Source organism: Nomascus leucogenys, chromosome 4 (genome assembly GCF_006542625.1).
Source record: "Nomascus leucogenys isolate Asia chromosome 4, Asia_NLE_v1, whole genome shotgun sequence".
In the NCBI taxonomy this organism is placed as follows: domain Eukaryota; kingdom Metazoa; phylum Chordata; class Mammalia; order Primates; family Hylobatidae; genus Nomascus; species Nomascus leucogenys.
This window is the reverse complement of record NC_044384.1, coordinates 67,640,758-67,646,522: the sequence shown is the minus strand read 5'-3', so window position 1 is coordinate 67,646,522 and position 5,765 is coordinate 67,640,758.

Genomic DNA, 5,765 nt, shown 5'->3' with positions numbered 1-5,765 from the left:
TTTGTTGCTGTTGAGTTCTTTGGATAGTTTTGGTTTTTCTCTGTTACTATGTTCTTAATTTCATTGAGTTATGCTTCATCTTTATTATTTCTTTTCTTCTGCTTGCATTGAGTTTAATTACCGCTTCTTTTCCTAGTTTCTTAAAGTGAAAATTTAGATAAGTTATCCAAGACTTTTTTCTTTTCTAATATAAGCACTTAATGTTATAAATTTCCTCTGAGAATGACTTCAGCTACATCATACAATTTTTTTTTTTTTGAGAGTTTCGCTCTTGTCGCCCAGCTGGAGTGCAATGGCACAATCTAGGCTCACTGAAACCCCTGCATCCTAGGTTCAAGCAATTCTCCTGCCTTAGCCTCCCGAGTAGCTGGAATTACAGGTGCCTGCCACCATGCCCAGCTAATTTTTGTATTTTTAGTAGAGACAGGGTTTCACATTTTTGGCCAGGCTGGTCATCACACAAATTTTGATATATTGAATTTGGGTTTTTGTTCCATTAGAAATACTTGAAAATTTCCCTTTTGACATCTTTTTTACACAGGGATTATTTGAAAGTGTATTGTTTATCTTCCACATATTTGGAGATTTTCCAAATATTTTCTGTTATTATTATTCCAGTTTAATTCAGCTGTGGCATAATACATACTTTATATAATTTTTAAAAAATTTTGTGAAAAATTTATGGCCCAGAATATAATCTATCTTGGTGAATGTTTCATGTGTATTTGAAAATACAAATTTTTCTTTTGATAGTGTTCAATTAGGTTGAGTTTAATTAGGCCACTTACATCAAATAGGTCTTCTATAGCCTCACTGATTTTCTATTGACTTGTTCTGTTGACTGAGAAAGGAGCATTGAAATCTCCAATTGTAATTCTGAATCTGTCAACTACTTGTAGTTTTATCAATTTTTGCTTCATGTCTTTTGAAACTCTGTTGTTAGGTGCATGCACATTTAAGATTACTGTCATGTCAGTGAATTGACTCCCTTATTATTATATAATGCTCCACTTTTTCCTGGAAATATTTCTTGTTCTGAAGTCCACTTTGTCTGATAGCAATAGAACCACTTCAGCTTTCTTTTGATTAGTGTTTTCATGATACTTCTTTTTCCATCCTTTTAACTTATCCTTATATTTAAAGTGGGTTTGTTGTAGACAGCATATAGTTAGGTCTTTTTTTTTTAAAAAAAATACAGCTGGGTGTGGTGGCTCACGTCTGTAATCCCAGCACTTTGGGAGGCTGAGGCGGGTGGATCACAACATCAGGAGTTCAAGATCAGCCTGGCCAACATGGTGAAACCCCGTCTCTACTAAAAATACAAAAATTGGTTGGGCATGGTGGTGCACGCCTGTAATCCCAGCTACTGGGGCAGCTGAGCCAGGAGAATGGCTTGAACCCGGGAGGCGGAGGTTGCAGTGAGCTGAGATCATGCCATCGCACTCCAGCCTGGGTGACAGAACAAGACTCTGTCTCAAAAAAACAAAAACCAAACCAAACAAAACCAGACCAACAAAACAATATGACAACTTTCTTCTTTCAGTTTGTAAGTTTAAACTGTTTATAGTTAATGTAATTGTTAATATAGTTGGATTAAATTCACCATCTTGGTTGGGTATGGCAGCTCATGCCTACAATCCCAGCACTTGGGAGGCCGAGGTGGGCAGATCACTTGAGCCCAGTTCAAGACCAGCCTAGGCAACATGGTGAAACCCCATTTCCACAAAAAAAAAAAAAAAAAAAAAAGCTAGATATGGTGGCACATGCTTGTAGTCCTAGCTACTCGAGAGGCTGAGGTGGGAGAGTGACCAGAGACCAGGGAGGTCAAGGTTGCAGTGAGCTGTGATCATTCCACTGCACTCCAGCCTGAGCAACAGAGCGAGACCCTGTCTTTAAAAAAGAAATAATAAAAAAAAAAAATCACCATCTTGCTAGTTGTTTTCTGTAGACATTTAAAGTCAGTGCTCATCTTATAATGATTTGTGCTTATAGCAATTTCTAGCAAATTAAAATGACACTAAGAACATAAGCCATTTGGGCCATCTTCTAGTTGGTGGAAAGGCAAAAGCCTGCTTGGATGGTTATTACAAATAAATAAGGAACGTGCTACTATATACTTAAGCCAAAACGTTAGTAAATCTTTTCGGACTGTGAGAAGACAGCAAAGAGTCTAAAGACCTGGGGCTCTGACCCAGCTCTACCCCTTGCTAGCTATAGAGATCTGGGCAAGTTGCCTAATCTTCCTGAGACTCAGTTAAATAGACAAAACAATACCATCTACAAGCAATTAGAGGAACTATCTCTAAATCTTGGGTACAGTTGGGGAAAAAAAATCTCTCCATTTGGGGAAAGTCCAGAGAAAATGGAATTTCTGAATCTGATGACTTGTCACAGTAAGCTTGGGAGTATTTTTGTGTGCAGGGAGAATAATTAGAATATATGTACAGACCAGTGACTGCTGCAAGGATGCAAATGAGAAACTAGGGACTTCAACTAATGCAGAAGGTTGGAGAAGAGGATTTAATTCAACGGGGCTTGAAGACCAATCGGATGTAGGGAATACAAAAGAAGTCAAGGACCACTCCCAAGTTTCAGATTTGGGAAGCTAGGTAAATAGTGGTTACTTTCACTGAGGTATGAAATATAAGAGGACAAGCCGGAGGGGGCTGGTTTATAAATAGAAGGTAATATCAGTTTTAACGTCAGTTGATTTAGAAGTGTCCATAAAACCAAGGCAGAAATGCCAGTAGGTAGTTTGATGGGTGTACTTGGAGTTCAGGAGTAGTCTTCACTAGTCTTGGAAGTCATCGGTGTACAGGTAGAGGCTGGGCCACCGTACACTGACAGTTGGGCCCTGACCTCTCTCTTCTCTGAGCTTCCCCAGGACTTGGTGCGTCTTTTGTGGATTCAGAGGCTGCTCTGCTGCGTGTTCTAGTTATGGATCCGCCATCCCTTGCACCTGAAACTCAAGGGCCGTTGTATTGATCGAGGCCTTGCACAAAGCAACCACACAGCAAATTTCAACTGTTACTACAGTGTCACAACAGAAATAATGGGTTCCTTCTATCACGTCCTGACCCACTCTTATCACTCTTATGCAGCTTGTAAGCCGAGTTACAAATTCTAGGCAACACGTAATCTATACACAAGGACTTTCCCTCTCCCTGGTAACGTTGTCACTCATGGAAAAAGACCTAATTTGAGGAAGCTTGTTTGAGAGCTGGAGACACGTGAAGCAAATCTCCTGTTCTGTTGTCATCAATATTCACCCCTCACATTTCATTTTAAAGACTTTAAGCAATTAGTTAAATTAAACCAGCTGCCCACTAGTGACTCCATTTTGAAGCCCCAGGAGATAGAAAGAGAACCAGCTGGAGATGAGTGTACAGTGAATGAGCCTGTTGTTTCCCCACTGCTTTACAAGAAATCCACTGTAATTCTCCACAAAGCCACTCAACTCCAGGATGTTTAGCATCCATTTCACAGACCAGAAATACAACTTTGTGGCCATAAGAAAATCTGCAGATCTTGTGGTCTTGGGTGGTTTTTATTTGTTCTTTCTTAGATTATGTTCCTCTCCATCTACATGGATGACTGAAAATTCCTTTTATATCTGGCTCTATTTACTTCAGAGTCTCTGTGAGGACCAAATAAGACACTAACCTAGGATAATGAGCTATAAACGTATAAAATATTCCTTGCGACTGTTCTCCAAAAAGACAGTTCCTAGCTGGGCATGGTGGCTCATACCTGTAATCCCAGCACTTTGGGAGGCAGAGGCAGGCAGATCGCTTGAGCCTGAGTTTGAGACCAGCCTGGGCAACATAGTGAGAACCCCCATCTCTACAAAAAATAGAAAAGTTAGCTGGGCATGGTGGCGTGCGTGCACCTGTAGTCCCAGCTACTCAGGAGGCTGAGACAGGAGGCTCACCTGAGCCTGGGAAGGTCGAGGCTACAATGAGCCATGATCGCACAAGTGCACTCCAGCCTGGGTGACAGATAGAGACCCTCTCTCAAAATTAAAAAAAAAAAAAAAGGACAGTTCCCTTAAAAAATCTAGAGGAATGGCCGGGCACAGTAGCTCACACTTGTAATCCCAGCACTTTGGGAGGCCAAGGCAGACAGATCACTTGAGGTCAGGAGTTCAAGACCAGCCTGGCCAACATGGTGAAACCCATCTCCACTAAAAATACAAAAATTAGCCGGTTGTGGTGGAAGGCACCTACAATCCCAGCTACTTGAGTGGCTGAGGGTGGAGCATTGCTTGAACCTGGGAGGAAGAGGTTGCCATGAGCCGAGATCGCGCAACTGCACCAGCCTGGATGAGAGTGTGTCTCAAACAACAAAACAGAAATCTAGAGGGATCAAACTGAGTTTCAGCTGATCAGACAATGGACTCCTGGGCTGTCCAAAGGTGAGGCCACTGACAGCATGAGAACCACTGGCCAAACAGACACTGAATAACCAACCCCTAAGACAATGTGGGGATTAACAGTCTAGAAAATTTAGTCGTAGTCCCACGCTTACAAATCGTATTCATTGGAAGAAAAACCCAAAAGTATACTTACTGGAAAACCTAAGAATAAAAATTTAATCAGTCTGGGCCAGTGGTTCACACCTGTAATCCCAGTACTTTGTGAGGCCAAGGTGGGTGGATCATCTGAGGTCAGGAGTTTGAGACTAGCCTGGCCAACATGGTGAAATCCCGTCTCTACTAAAAATACAAAATTAGCTGGGTGTGGTGGTGTGCACCTGTAATCCCAGCTACTTGGGAGGCTGAAGCAGGAGAATTGCTTGAACCTAGGAGGTGGAGGTTGCAGTGAGCCGAGATCACGCCACTGCACTCCAGCCTGGGCAACGAGCGAAACTCAAAAAAAAAAAAAAAAAAAAAAAAAAAAAAAATTAAACTCAAGAGCTATAAATCACACTGCCTTCTTGCAAAGTCCAACTTTAACCCCCAAACTATCCTACTAAACAAGGATAGCACTTTTGTTAACACTACAGTTGACAGACTGAAAATGCAGAAACTAAGATTGAGTTGTAAACATAAAATAGACCACAGATTGCTGAATGAGCTACAGATGCCCATGCCAAACACCACCTTTTTTTTGTTGAACTCATCTTTGAGGATCTGTTTCTTGAGATCACTCCTGGTTCCAGGTTCTCTATCAGTCAGGAAGACAGACACCAACGCGGGATATCTAAACAGAAGGATTTAATACAGGGGACTACATGGTTGTTCAAATGCTAAACCAATGAAGAAGTGAAGGAAGCAGCTACCAACCCTAGGGCCCTGGGGGCAAAAAGAGGAGGGCACTGCCACAACTCAGGAGCTCAGAGGAAGGACCGCTGCAAGACTGGGTCCAAGATTCTGAGGAGGGGAGTGCGGACTCGGAGGAGCAGGACCCTGGCGGGCAGAGGGACTGCTGAGGGTACAGTCCAGCAGGGGCTGGGATGACCCGGCTGGCAGGACACTGAGAAGCCCAGATGCCACTGGTACCTCTGACAGGGTGCAGTGAGGTTGGAGCCAGGGGTCCCGCAGGAAGCTGGAGGCTAGAGCCGGTGGTCTGTTGTTGCTCCAGGGAGGCTGATGGGAACGGAAAAATGGCAAGCAAGCCCCTTCTTCCCTCCTGCCAACTTCTAGCTCTCCACCAGCAGATTTTAACAGGAAGAGCAAGAGGGTTTGGCAAATACAGTTGGGAGTCCCAACCCCAACATCACAGAGCAGAACACAGAAGGGCAGGCTGGGAGGTGAGGGTAGGTAA